This window comes from Corvus kubaryi, unplaced genomic scaffold (assembly GCF_017639235.1).
Source record: "Corvus kubaryi isolate FWS band 111438036 unplaced genomic scaffold, C.kubaryi_AGA036_p1.0 split3-37173, whole genome shotgun sequence".
Taxonomy (NCBI): Eukaryota; Metazoa; Chordata; class Aves; order Passeriformes; family Corvidae; genus Corvus; species Corvus kubaryi.
The window spans coordinates 821,942-834,937 of record NW_024582085.1 but is presented as its reverse complement, the minus strand read 5'-3'; the positions used below and the strand labels follow the sequence as shown (position 1 = coordinate 834,937).

Sequence of the window (12,996 nt, the reverse complement as noted above, 5' to 3'; positions counted from 1 at the left end):
AAAAGAGATTTCTCCCTTGGAGTTAACCAGACTAGCTTCTGGCTACCGTGTTAGTGTGAGATCGAGCTGACCTCTGGAAATGACAGCTCCTCTCCACAGCCTCTGAGGGAAGCACTAAGTGAGTAGCTCTGAGGTAGCCACCTACATGCAGATGCTAAATCTGCACAGATGAATCCCACTCTTACTGTCTATAATGTAATGTTTAACCAAGCTTTACTAGTTAATTATGAAGATATTTTCATGGTTCACCATAAATATTTGTAAGTCATAATACAGTTACTATTCCCTACCTACCAGCCCTGTTTCCTTGATAGTAACTAGGCTGGTGTTGGCTTCTTCCTCGGAGTATCTCAACAATGGTATTGCTCATGGCACTGGAAAGACTTCACTGAAACAGCACCAGTAATCCAAATCTTTTATCAGCTTTTCCTGGTGATCCAGGCAGTATTCTAGCATACATTCCCAGTGGTTTTCTACTGGTTTTCTGTGCCTGCTTTCAATATTTTCAAACCTTACCCAGACAATGTGGAATAAGCACCTTTATCTTCATAAATTGCACGAACGCAAATACAATTAGGCAGCATAGCAAGTGTTGATGTACAAATACAGTTGATACAGTTGTGTTGTGGAAGGAAACAACACAATTGAGCTGAATTGATTACAATTCAGTGTTATGGCACAGTAACAAAAGCCCAACAGGATGTTTAGCTCTGAGGGCTTGCTGTTCAGAGGGGTATGCACCTGGTTATTATACTTCTTCCTTTAAAAGAGAAATGTACATATGATTCAAAAGGATACTTACCTACCATCTAAGGGAACATCTTTCTGATGATAATACAATTTGAGTTACTAGGCTGGATTTTTTTGTCTCTGAATATTACCAGCTCAAGTCATATAATCCAAATATTGGAATGTATTAACAAAACATGATTTCTTTTGGATATATAATATCTATTTATACATATATATGCATTAGAATATTTTTTAGTTTGGATGTCTTATGAGGAAAGAAAGACCAGGATATTGGCTGTTACCCCTCTTTAGTGTTTACGTTATAGGAGAAGATTCAAACCAATACTACAGGGAATATTTTTTATATCATTTAAAGCACTCAATTCAGTAAATTAATGCATATGATGCTAACCAAATCCATTACAAACTAAAATTTTCCAGAATTAACACTGTTGCACTGGAGCATCTCTCTGTACTGCCAGCAAGTTGATTGTTGCAATGGGGCCTTGGCAGGAAGATTTTCTCTCAGGATGCCTTTCTGTGCCTGACCTTTTAAATTTGGCAGAGTTCAGGGTACCACAGTAGAAGCCATTTTATAATGGGACGATATTAATATATTCTTACAATTGCTAAGAACCTATTGAGCTTCCATGTTGTATTGCTCAGTAATGGTAGAACCTCACCTTAACCAGTCATTTCAGAGACATGTTTTTAATCTTTTTCAATCCATCTATGTCCATCAGCAGATAAACTCACCTTAATTTGTAATTCAGTGACATTTATGTAGGTACTTAAAATTCTAAGGCTAGTCTACTTCAAATTTGAAGAATTGTTCTATTATCATACTGTTTCTGTTCCCTGACTAGATAAGCAATAAGTCCTCTGATTATGTTTCATGCTGTGAATGTTACCAAAAGCAAATCTGAACTTTGCCTCATGGGTGTGATTACACAGGTGTGTCAAGTTTGCTTTTTGCGTGTGTGGTCACAAAAAGAAATGGAATACTGAAGACTTTATGTATTTTTTTTAAGTAACAGGAGCAAAGTTTCAGCTTCTAGTTTCAAGGGATCAACAATTGTTTTAAATGTGGCAAGACTGGAGGTTGACATGCAGTTCAGTATTATATCAGCACAATATTATTTGGTCTCACAGGTCAAGTTAATATACAATGGTCTAAACAAATTAAAGTATCAGGTATCAGCACCAAGAAGAGGTAGGAACTAGTGACTTTTACCACTACAGACTACAATTCTCCCTTTTTCCAGAGGCCTGATTGTACATTGCAGTCCTGAACGGTGCAAATTCTATATAACAGAAGTTAAAACATCGATAAAGTAATAACCTACCATATAGACAAAGAACCGAATTATTGAATCTCATACAATCTCCCGTTCTCTGTCAGTGCAAGCAGGTTATAAACTAAAATTAAATGTTTACAGAGGATATTACCCTGGTCTGTCATAAGAAAAACCTCTCTCTTTGCTGTATCCATAGCATAGCAATTCTACCCTTTTCCCACTTCTGCAGTCAAGGAAACCAAGAACAGCCATTGATATGGTGGCCTCTTGCGATCATACCTGGAAACTGTTCTAATTCATGCTGCAATTTAGGCAGCCCCAGCCTGGCTCTACAATAAAGGCTGGATCATGAAAATTCCTTTCTCCCTCAGATTAAGACTAGAAGTATCAGAGTTTCTCTGTATATTTGATTACTTTATGTTGCTTTTCTAGTTGTGTCTTCTGATACTGGAAAGCAATGAAGCCCAAGTAGAAAATACTGGAATATTCTAATTCAGAAATCATTTAGGCAGAATTGATCTGAAAGAAATGGTGATGCCTATTATAGTAAAAGTGTGCTTTGAAGGGGAAGTTGCACACACAGGCATATGGAACTCTGGGAGTACCTTTAAATATTGTAGACTTAATTACCAAGTGATGGGAGAACTTCTCAGTGAGCAGCACAATTACAGTCTCTAGGTATTTTCATTCACTCTTTTATTTGTGGTGTTGCATATCTCCAATGACAGGAGTCTATAACTAATCAAAGTTTATCTATACAACTGTAACTTTGGATTTTGGATACTTTACGTTTTCATGATTAATCTGTCAAGAATTATTCATAGACTTCATTGAAAGTTTACATAAACAAGTCTATTCAAGAAAATAGTAAAGTGTTTGTTTTAAAGGAGACCAGATGGAATGCTGTCAATCTATGCAGCACTGTTCTTACTCAGCTGTGAGATATGAAGTGCAAATGGAATTTCTTAGATGTGGTGTTTATGTCTTTATCTATGTTGCAAAGATTTATAGTCGATGGAGGTACGTTAAGAGTACATCAATCTCATTGTTTACTTGGTGCCTGCATCTTATTTAGTTACAAAATACGTAGAAAATACTATTTTTCACTACAGTTTCTTCAGCTTCTGTTAGGATTGGTCAGAGGCACGTGGTGATCAACAGAATATAAGCAGTAGAAGGTAAAGATTAAAAGATTTCAGAAAATAATACAGGTGTGCAAAAGGTCAAAGACTCATCTCTTCCTTTTAACTTTTGAAAAAACCTTTAGAAATGTCACCCTTATCAATGAGCTCCCTCCTGCAATCAACACAAAAAATGAGAAGGGAGAGTTAAAATTATTTTTGTGCAGAGCAGTCATTTACACTACTTAACAGTAGACATGAGAATCTGAAATACAAACCAGAATTGTACCTCATTCTTAAGAACCAAATAAAAAAAAAGAGTTCTCAGAATAGCCAAGGAGACACAATCAGTATCATGATGACAATATACTGACTTGGTCAGTGCCATTCCTGTGTCTCTAACAGAGCAAAACTACTTACAGCTTTTAGTGGAAGTTTCCCTATTGCACTGAACCTTCAGCCAGCAAAGAGGTGACACAAACTGGGGTTTATTCCTCCTGAGCTATTTGGCACAAAATATACTTTGGGATGGGGAGACTGCCAGTAGGTGTGTGTCAGTGGCATTGCAACCTAATGGGATTGCAGCCAGCTGGAAGAAATTGAAACCAAGTTGGAATTGCTGTAAGGTGGGTTTGGGCTGAAAGCTAAGTCAGCTGAGCTCTGTAGCTATTGCCTGCTTTTGTGCCTTTCGCCAAGGTGGGAAGACACCTTATCAGGCATTTTCCTGGAGTTGAGAGGTAAGAAATTTTATGCACCTTGTTTTCTGGAATGCCTGTAGCTTTTTGGGTTGCTAGTAGATCACGAGTTGTTCTCTTGCTACTACGGTGCATCCTGGGGGGTTGAATTTTTCAGCCTTGCTACAACAAAGATGCAAAAGCTGTTTGAAAGACAGAGATGGCTTTAAAAGGCAGTAGCCCTTGTCATCTTTTCATAGTTATAGCCCTGATTCCAAAATGTCAATTTAAAAGTCTTGAGGTGTGTTGGAAATGAACCAAAACATAACAAAAATTCTGCTTTTAAGCACAATTATCCTGGTAGTATCAGTCAAGGAACAGTGTTATACCTAACCAGTAGTACCTGAGATCACTGAAAATGCAGACCCCGCACCTCATCCCAGTCAGCCAAGTAATCTGAGTGCCCTCAGAGGTGTCCTTGTAGTCCTTTAATGAAGTTTTCAAGATGATTTTTTGTTCTGCTGTGCACTGTGGCCATTTCCCTCCCACCCTCTCCCCTTGGTAAATCTGCTTTGTAAGTTTAACGTAGATTTGGAATCCCTACAGCTGCAATAGCTTTTGCACTGTTTTGACCCAATATGGCTTGCTGAGAAATTTGTGTATAACCCCTCCGCTGAAGGCCGGATGTGCTCTGGGTAACCTCCATCACATGTATTATTTCGTGTCCCAGATCTGTGCCTGTTTCACATAGTTGTTTTTACAACACTATCAACAGCAGATTTTTAGCGAGCAAAAAGAAATAAAATGGTGAGTCATCAGCTTTTTCCCTGCATATCTCATCTGTGTGAAATGCAGAATGCTAACTAGAATAGTTAGGAATCAGCGATAAAATTTCAGCTTTATGTGCCATCTTAATAGTAGGCTAGAGTGTTACCAGAAGTATTTTTTTCCTGGTGATATGAGAAATGAACAACTAAGGATCCGTTGCTGAATAATGAATAAACTAAAGGCTCGATTAGCACCTTTCAGTTTTAAGATAATTTTAGTGCTGCAGCTACTTGAGTCAAGAAGAGATGTCACAGAGAGTAAAAGGAACAGAAAAGCAACTACCTGAGATGCTGCTGTTAAACCTGTGCTGTGAGGGTGGCGGTGTACATTTGGCTGGTTAATGAGGCTCCCCCTTGAGCTGATAGGACAGCCTCATGCAGAAAAAACCTGCAAAATTTGGGGGTTTTACTGTTAACAGTAGCAGTAGATCATGTGTGTAGGCTCATAAATCAACCCATCAGTTCTCAATATATGATTCAAGAGCCTGATTCAAACAAAATGAATGAAACTATAAGGGTCACAAAATGGTGAGCTGACCTTTATGACCTTAAAGAGGAGGAGACAATTCCAGTTGAGGTGTGATACAAAAGGGAAACTTCTCTGACCTCAGCAAAGGAGAACTTGTACAACAAGAGAGAGATGAATTATTTAGAGACAGAATTGAAGGGCTAAAGGATAAGTAAAAATATAGACATATTGGCTGCGTACCTAGGAAGTTTGCAGGACTATAGAGAATTAAAAAATTGTAATTGGGGGAAAATATCTGAATGATGAGAATGCCCTTACATACAACACAGCTTGAACAGGAGCAGTCATTACCCTCCTCCCCCTCTCTCTCCACATATATACACAAAAGTACTGGTAGCATTAACAGAACACCAAAAAATCATCAGTATGTGTAACTAAGTTTGAAGCTACACCTGTTAATATTAGTAGTAGTAGTACAGTTACCAATGAAAAATAAAACATCAAGAAAAATTACTGGATTCTGGTTTATCTCTAATAACAAACATAAATCCATCTATCATTTATATGTTTCAGGTTTGGGGGAAAAATAACTATTTACAAGCTTGCTTGAGGCTGAAAAATAACAACTTTGCCCAGCTAAATCTAAACCATGGTACTCCTGTGTTGGAGTAAATACCCAGATTAAAAATCTACACAAGCTTCCTCAAAAGATGGACTTATATTTAGTAGCTTATTTTGTTAACTATCCATTTAAAAAGTAATTAATATTAACCAATATACAATTTTAAAAATATTTGGTTTATAGGCAAAAATCTATTCTTGGCATGATATGAAAGTGATCCGCAATACTGACAGAATCAGTATAGCCCTATGAATATGTGAAGCCATCTGGCCAAGTCTTGTCATAGTATGATTCCAAATGTATGTAGTCAAATCTGGCTTCTGTTCTTCTAAGATTGATGAGACCTATGAATAAACACAGTGAATACCAGCAGAAGCCAGGCTGGGAACATGTGCACAGAGGCAAGAAATTAATGTTGAAACACAATGATACTGATCATGCTTCAGCATTTCCTAGTAATACAGTAATGCTGAGATCATATAAAAGTGGGGAGCTGAAAGTTAAACTATTTTCATATCTATTCTTACGAAAGTTCTCAGCATAGATATTCTGATATATGAAGAGCACTAAATATCACGCACTAAATACTAAATTTTCGGAAGTAAAATAGTCTACATTGCTGGCACTTTGGTATCCTGCTTGCAGTGTTTTTAAATACATTGTGTTTATTTTCATCCTGTTCAAAACCAAATACAGGCTTATTTCAAAACCTACTGAAGTCGTCAACAAAATCACTACTTTTTATGGTAAGTGGATCACAGCCACAGCACTTTACAGGGTTTGGGATGTTTTTATTCTTATTTTCTCCTTAATAAATACTGTCACTGTTTCTTATGAGGAAGAACTATGAATACCCTCGCCCCAAAGTGTCACTTACCACAGGGCACCATTTCAGCACAATTACTTAAGTTCCTCTAGGTCACTTTGCATTCTCATTTAGTGCCACAGAGAAATATTCTTCATCTCAGTAGAAAAAACAAGGTTGAATAAGAGGAAAAACCTAACACTGCCTAAGGAACTTAAACTCTTCAGAGCACAAGTGGTGAAAAACACACTGAGACTATTGCTAGCGATATTTGCACTGCTGCTTTGGTTTCACTCTTTGGATAAATCAGGCCTTCAGCCTCTTCAAATCTGCAACCTGCATCTCCATCCATGACCAATTTGCTTATTAAAAGACTTTTTAAATCTGATGAAAGGAATTTAACCACTCCAGTGTTCTCTAATATTCACTGTATGTTTAACATAAGCTTCTTGTAATCACTCTTGAGTTAGGAGCCAGCAGGGAGTGACTCGGATCCCTCTGAGTGGTGGTGGGTGTGTAACTGCAGCAACTGCAGATGGGGTGTGAGGAGGGTGTGATCACCCCTCCAGGGGGAGGGAATTGAAAGGAGAGACTGAAGAGAAATCCTAGTAGCTGCTAAACCTCAAAAGGATGTTAGGTTCTTTCTGGCAGCAGCAATTAGTGGGTGGTGGGGTTTTGTGTTGGTGGTTTGTTTTGGTTTTGTTCAGCAGGAGGTGTCAGTGAAGGAAAAACGGGAGCTAAAGAAGTTGATGCATCAGATACCAAGGTCTTTTTGCTTTACTGTGAGTGAAAAAGAACTTAGTTTCTGTAGGTCTACACAGAACTTTATCTGGACGGCAAAATGATGTACAAGTCTTGGCTTTTGAAACTAGGAGCTTATTAGCTATTGTACAATGTTGTACTTAAATGTTTTTGGTTGCAGAGTTATGTTCTGTGAAGTAAAGTATATCTGTGTTTTGCATTTGGCACAAAGCAATTTCATATCAAAACCAGAACATGGGTAACTTCCTTCATATTCATCTTATTAAAAAAGCTCCTTAGAGAGTAACTCCAACAATGGCTCAGCTGTCTGAGATGTACCTACTGAAGCTCTTGCAGGCAGCAGGATTGTATGACTGTCAAAGCTTCTGAATTTCAAAAGAGAAGCAGAATGAGACCAGGCGTAGGCTGCAGCTGTAATCTGTGCTTGGTAGCATCCAAGTCCTCTCCCATGAGTCACACTTCTGAGAACATCGTGGATTCTCTTTAGCCTCTTGGGATGTTTTCTTTTTGGCCCTGGACTGCAGTGTAATACTTCTTCCACTTCTCATCTCCCTTCTGTGGATAAAATCATGTTTAATTTGAGTTGTTAAGATGAAACCTAGAAAATCCACAGTCCTGATGTAGATACCTTCTGACATAGTTCATATGGTTAATTTTACATGTGGCCTAAGGCTGGAAAATACTCTCTACCCTACCTACCAAATTAATCCCTGATGATAGCCCTGCCTTTCATGCTGATTTTGACACTCTTTCTTCCTTTCTTGCTCTTATTATATTAGGAACAGCATTTTAATCCATGATTCTGTCTTCCTGTGATGTTGATAACTTGACAAAACTGCTGAAGTTTTCTTGTCTGTCCCTAAATTAGACCATTATGAGAACTATTGGCTTTATTCTTTCACTGTACTCCTAGTCTTCCATTTTGACCAGTTCTTTGATGCTTTTTCCGCCCCATGTTGCTCTTTCCTCTCATGCTTTCGTTGAACTGCTGCCTCTGAACTCCCTTATGATTCAGGTGAATCTTCTATATTCCTTTTTTGACTTTTTCTCATGTTGGTAACTTACTGCTCCAGCATACTCATTCAATCTATGTCTGTTTTTCTGTTTTTTCATTCACCATTCTTTTGATTTGTTCTCTGTGAAACATTACTCATTCTCTGTTGCTTAGTTTCCAACTTCATCACATCGACAGTCCTCTTCTCCCATGCTTTCACCCAGCCTTTCCATGAATTCAGTGTTTATTACTTCTACTGAAACAGTTCCTGTATTTTGCTCTTCCCCTTCCAAAACCTTTTGCTCTGCCTCTCCCTGCAAGGTCTATTCTTGCCAACTTTCTAGTCCTGACCCACTCCCAGCAATGTCCTTTCTCTAGCAAAACCATTCTGATCGAAGTCTGATGACCTAAGCAATTTCTTCCACCATGAACACCCTAGCACCCTGGATTTATTCTCTCCCTTTTTTTTTTCCTCCTAGTGTAATTAAATTCCATATGTGCAGACCCATCTTTACAGATTCTGAGTCAGTCCTTTCCCTCTGGTCTTTTTTTTTTTTTTTCTGTGTGCAGATTTCTGCTGATCTTATGCCAGTATGATATAGTAAGATGTGCCCATCTGCTCTTCTTGCCTCATCTTTCCTTCCTCTATTGCTCTCTCTTCCTTCTTTTTTTCAAAGATACAGGAATTTCTCGCTTCCTGTGTTTATATACCATTCAGTTTACCCAAGAACTCTTACCTAGCTTCTGTGACTTTATTCTCTCATTCCTTGCCTTAACCTTTGCCTTTCCTCTAGTTCTTAAAACCCCAAAGCAGAACAATTGTGATATATTTCTGTCTCCAACATGCCTTCTTATGCATCACCACAGATACAACTCATCTGTTCTTTCCATGATTCCCATTTACTGGAGCATCTTCTCCTTGCCTCTTGCTTGGCCTTGAGCATCAAACATTGCATCTTCACTGGCTGCTTTTCTCTATTGCATTAAACAAACCTCTTGTATTCAGGACACTGTTACCTGTACCCAAACTCTCATGCTCTCACTACAGAGATTGTCATTAGCTCATGCCTGTCACTGGAACAGCTAAAACAAGCATGGTTTTGCTTTATTATGTCACCTTTTATGCACAGGAACAGAAACTTCCTTTTACAAGGCTATATTGTTCTCCTGTTACAAATCCCTCTTAAAATTTCTTTTGCTGTAACTACCAAAATGTCCTTATCTTTCATAAGGCATTGTGTGCAATAAGGTTAAATGAGTGATAGGAAAGTTGCCATTATATTCATGAACAAACCTAATGTTTACTAATGCATTTTTTTATGTAATAAAATAATCTCCTTAGCCCTGTGAGATTCATGAAACAGCAACCCTGTGGTAGTGAGTCTTAGCTCTTGAATCACCCACATAAGGGTTATGGTCCCACTAACGACAAAAACTAAACAGCAACTCTAATGAACGCATAACCTACACTGCTGTCATCACCCGAGGTGCTTACAAAACAGAGTGGCTACTGCAGTTTGTTTGTTGCTTTCCTGCACACTTTTAAACGAGTCTGATGTTTGTATGTCCCTAAAGCAGATGCTGTGTGTGGTGTTTCTTCTCACCCTTGTCTAGCAGCCGGATTTCCTGCACACCCACTGTTAGACCCACTGTAATATTCTTGTTCTTGTCATGCTTTTCTATGCCAGTCTAAAGGTCACCTCTAAACCGGTTGCTGTGGCAGACTCTGGGCTTAGTCAAACTGCTGTGAAGCACAGGCAACTCCCCGTGCAGTCACTGACACTGCTCTGGATTTTTGGCCATGCAGCTCAGAACAGAACTGTTGTGTATCTGGCTCTATTCAAGAGTCAGTCAGTCTTATGTACTGGTTGTGTTGGTGCTTCTTCTCACTGTTTCACAGTAGTTTGTGGATGTTGCTAAAACAGGTTGTAATTTAAGTACCTACCAAGTATTTTAGGTATTAATGCTTCACAGGATTTATGTTTCCAACTTCCTGCAGTAAGTGGGGTGTGCACAGTTAAAAGAAAAATAACTAGTAGGTTCTTGTTGAATGCTTGGTTTATAAGAAACACTATGTTCTTAGGTTCCCTAAATCTTGGATGAAGCCTGTATGCTAAATTTTGGCTGGATGATATACTTAGCTAGCGGATACCCCTAACCAGCATAATTTGTGTTGTGGTTCTGCTAAGGTATGTTGGATATTTTCCAAACAACAGACAGAGATGTTTAAGCTAATGAATATAATATCTCGCTTCAGCAAATCTGTTCTATCCCACGTCAGGTATACTTGGTTACATACTGATAGGTCTATGCCTACACAGCAAGTCAGTTTCTTTGGGTTTGCCATTATTTCCTTGCTAAACATCCTTCTGTCATGTATCACAGAATGGTATCCCTAGGTGGCAATTTTATTAGTTGAGCTCAGATTTCATGCCACAAATCTGAGTATTTCTATAAAATCACAGTGAGAATCAGCAGATGAGAACCTACGTGACCTACCAATTATTCTTCTGGCAAGCGTGCTGGAAGCAGTTGTCTGCGGAGCTGGTAACAGTCAGTGATGGTGACGCTAAGGAGCTCATGGTATGGCTCTAGTTCTGGTCATGCCCTTCTCATCCTCTGCCTTGGACTGAGTTCCGAATTAAATTTTTTAAATCATTGTTCTTTTACCTTCTTCAGCAACCTTTATTATAAGAATCCCATCCTTACAAAGCAGCTTCTGTTATATGATGTTGTTTACTGTGGGCAAGGTCCTGTGCCATGAATATGCATTTCTTGACTGACTTTGCTATTCCTCTCATTTTGTTATTTTTTGCATAGACATTAATAATTTCTTGGCTCTACCTTGGGGAGTTGGTATAGAGGTTAGGCCCTATTTCTCAAATAGAGATCAAGATGGATCAAGTGAAAAAAGATTACTTCTTCAATATTTGAAGATATAGAGCACAGCTATCACTGAGGCTGATTATACTTGAAAACTCAGTGCATTTCTTGGTCACAAACAGTATCTCGAGTTGGGCATCTAAGAAATGAAAATCACAAGCAGAGATCATCTTTGCAAAGATGTGCTTAAGGGAGTTAATTAATGTCACAAAGAACCCCCATGACAAAAATGGACAGAATTTGGCAGTGTCCAGTCAAACACTCAGCTAATTAAATAATGACACTTCTTTCTTCACTCATCTGACTAACAGAATATGCATTTTAACTGTTGCAATAAATAAATCACAAAAGACAACAGCTTTCTCTGCTGTTTTCTTGTTCAACAACTACATCTGGCCCATCCTTTGTTTTGGGTGGGATTGTAGTGCCTTAATGTGTAATTAAAAGTTTTGTCATAACTTGAATATACTTTCTTGTCTTTCAGGTTTCAATGATTGTATAAAGAGAATGTCAGTAATATCTGTGGCCACAGATTTAAAATAACTTTCTTCTGTAATAAATGGACTTCAATCACCCTACATTAAACAGTAAATTAATTCCTGGGAAGTTATTTCAACCTTGCATTTCTACTGCATGCATCTCTAGGATTCTTTTCTGGATGCTTCCCAGATTCAAAAATCTGGACTGATTTTCCCATTTCTTCTGAGCCTCAGTTCTTTTCTTTTTCTCTCTCTCCCTCAAAAAAAGCCTGCTTAGTAGAACACTTGGTTTCTTCCTCAGTAAGTACCTTGGGTATGTCCTGATATATCATAATCCCTTGTGTCTTCTTCTCTTTCATTAATAGTATGAGAAATGATTGAAAGTTAAAACGTGCAGAACTAAGGTTTTGTTAAAGTACTGGAATTCTCAGTGGGTATGTATAATCATTAGAAGCTGATTACAGTAGCTTGGCTTACACTTGTGAGTCTTAGATGTGTTCTGTGCCTCTTCTCGCTAGATTTGCTTGAGTTTGCTTTTACATGGGCGTAAAAGCTTTTTACTGTTTGTGAGTAGGCTGGTGGTCATGAAGCTATATTATCAGACTACTGGTACCAACTTGCATTTGAGGGATAATACAGCTTTGTGTCTACAATTCCAGCTGAAATTCCTGCTGCCAGCAGCATACTGTATGCTCGGTCTCTGTGCTGTGATAGCCATAGCCACTGGTTTTGTTCTCAGCTTAGGAGTCACTACCTTTTTACAAGATTGTGGGGGAAACTTCTGAAGGTTCTGTAACTCTGCGCTCCATGATGATGTGTCAGTAGCTAATGAATCCAGAGATAATACTTGGATCTTTCCTTATGGAAGTGTTTACAACTGAATTGTGGTGGTGTGTCATTCTCCTTCCCTATCCCTTCTCCCTCTGCTGTCATAACTTGGGAACATGCTGGGAAAACAGATAAGTGTTTATGATTATACACACACTGATCAGTTTGCACAAGCCAGAAGTGCTGGATAGGGGCAAAGAATGAGCCTAGATATGAAACCAGCAATAATGACTGGTTTTTTGGCTACAAATGGGTGGTCAGAAGAACATGGTAGCACTAAACAGCTGCTCAGCTTAATGAGCTTCAACGCTTTAATACAGTAGCCAGTGCAGAATTTTGTTCAAGTGTCCTTCCCACTCCAGAAATTGGTAGCATTACTCTTTTGATAATGGAAATAGATCAGTGTTAGGTCAGGATTTGGGGCACGTTAATCTTACCTTGTGGGAAAAGCTACCCATTCTAGTCATGACAAAAGAGCCCATCTATATATCAGACTTAAAAA

General features: G+C 38.5%; 2 protein-coding genes across 3 annotated transcripts in view; one reads left to right on the top strand and one right to left on the bottom strand.

Moving 5' to 3' along the window:
* RSPH14 (radial spoke head 14 homolog) overlaps nt 1-12,996 on the bottom strand; it is a 70,007-nt gene that overhangs the window by 20,125 nt on the left and 36,886 nt on the right. The window lies entirely within an intron of this gene.
* Nucleotides 1-12,996, top strand: part of GNAZ (G protein subunit alpha z) — a 48,097-nt gene that overhangs the window by 4,322 nt on the left and 30,779 nt on the right. The gene's annotated exons all lie outside the window — the stretch shown is intronic.